Genomic DNA, 1,979 nt, shown 5'->3' with positions numbered 1-1,979 from the left:
GAAGTTGTAAGGTTTTACGATATGTATGCTTTCCGCGAAGGACGCTTTCATGTAACTACATACATCCCTATGTATTCATTTTTGGAAGTCTATACTTCCAACCATATTTAAAAAAGCTTATCATTTCTGAAGTTTATAAGTTTTCACCAAGCTTTTAAGTTAATGAAAGCGAGTGATGCTCAAAACCGCGCCCGCGGGCAAAGCATTTCAAAGCTTTCTATACATTTTGTATAGATGTAAACAGGGTAAAAGCTCTCTCTCGCTCTAATCGTCACTAACGTCAGTATATTAATAACGACCAGTGATGGCTCATAAACCAGCATGTTTACGCAAAATCCATTTAAAGCCGTAATAAGCTTCCCAGCGCGAAAAGCTTTGACTTTTCATGAACAATTCGTTGGAATGGTAAGTAGAGCTTTCACTAGGTAAGCATTCGTGTTAGATCCGCATTCAATTATCTCCAAAACGATTTGAAATTCATAAAAAATGTGATAATTTCACTATGTATCTACATAAGTAAATTCCATATCGTAAAATGCAAGATAAGTTTTTCCCGAAACATATCGAGCCCTTACCGCCAACAAGATGTAGGCGAAGTTTTTTCAAATTTTTATTTGTAGTTGTTCTAGGAACACTTATGCATCAAAAAGAAAATTTTTAAAAATAAATCGCTTACATATTTTTGGCGGCTTAGAGTTTTCAAGAATTTCAGCTATTAAATATGGGTATTCTCAGCTGTAACTTTTGTCATTACTTTTCCCAGAGTGAAGCAAAGTTTGTCTCCGCCTGTTCTTTCCAATGCATACGAGTCCCCCTCCCACGTAATAGCTCTAATTAAATATGAACTTCCATCGAAACTTACACACTTTAGCATTTAGAGTGCTGATGCGAAGCGTTGTTATGAGGAAATAAAAGTTGTAAACTTGAGAGCTTTTAGATAATTATTATAAAGAGTTGTCCAAAAAGCTTTTGTTTTAAGCCAAACTATATTAAATGTGAGGAAAGCTTAAAAAAGCTTGACAAGTGTGACCAACTGTTCTACTGAAGTGATGGGCAAGTATAGCTTTCATCTTGGTGATGCCTACATTAAATGCATAGGAAGTTTAAAAAAGCTCTGCGCAAATATATTATTTTGTCCAGCACAGTTGGCTACTCCATGGATATGCGCAAAAAGATTTTCTAAGCTTTCTGTACATTTTGCTTCAGTGGCGATCGAAACGTAACCTACATTAAAAGCTTTTTTAAGTATTTTGTGGATTTAACATGGGCGCGCTAAAGGTAAAAGCTCTCTTTGGTCGTCTGTTTTATAAAGAGTTGTCCAATAAGGTCGGGTACATATTCAAATGGAATGGAATGAAACGACCGGTGCGTGAGGTATCGACAAGAATCTTTTGTTATTTGAAAGGCCCACGAATGCCATTATGTATGGAATAAAAATTTTTTCTTATGGCGGCACCTATACGAGCGGATCCATTTTCAATCACTTTGTAATAGCGATGCAGAGTTTAAACAATGTCTTGGGTATATTTGCATAAAGTCTTGGTGGTCAATTGACGCCAGCTCTGCGAGCTAGAATCGTACTCTCATGGTCATCAGTGACTGAAAAGTTAGTTATAGACTGGACAGGCACCATGAAAACAACATCGCGTCCCGAGGGCGCCATTGGAAAATCATTTATTTACTTGAATAAGGTAAAAGGTGAAGCTTTCTCTAGCCAAAAGTTGCTGTAATATAAACTTTCTAAATAAAAACTTCTATAAATATTTAAGCATACATATTTGACACCCAAAGCTTTTATTATGACGTTAGCGAGCTTTCACAGTACTTTTTGTTAATTCATGCAAATTATTTTAATTGAAAGTATCTTACTGTTAGCACTCCTTAATTTATTGTACATATTATGCAAACATACATACTATATAAGGAAAATATTGCTTACAAGCGTTAAAATGTAAGCTTCGATAAATCGCAACAAATAT

General features: G+C 35.3%; 1 long non-coding RNA gene across 1 annotated transcript; it reads right to left on the bottom strand.

The window, feature by feature from the left end:
• Positions 1–864: 864 nt before the first annotated feature.
• On the bottom strand, positions 865–1,821 carry LOC108354237 (uncharacterized). Its single transcript, XR_001846497.1, has 2 exons — positions 1,035–1,821; positions 865–984 (listed from the first exon to the last, which is right to left on the bottom strand). It is a non-coding gene; the product is annotated as an uncharacterized LOC108354237 (long non-coding RNA).
• Positions 1,822–1,979: the final 158 nt, after the last annotated feature.

This window comes from Rhagoletis zephyria, unplaced genomic scaffold, assembly GCF_001687245.7.
Source record: "Rhagoletis zephyria isolate East Lansing unplaced genomic scaffold, Rhagoletis_zephyria_1.1 Rzeph_scaffold_34306, whole genome shotgun sequence".
Lineage (NCBI taxonomy): Eukaryota > Metazoa > Arthropoda > Insecta > Diptera > Tephritidae > Rhagoletis > Rhagoletis zephyria.
Note: the sequence above shows the minus strand (reverse complement) of the source record. Positions and strands in the feature narration are given on the sequence as shown.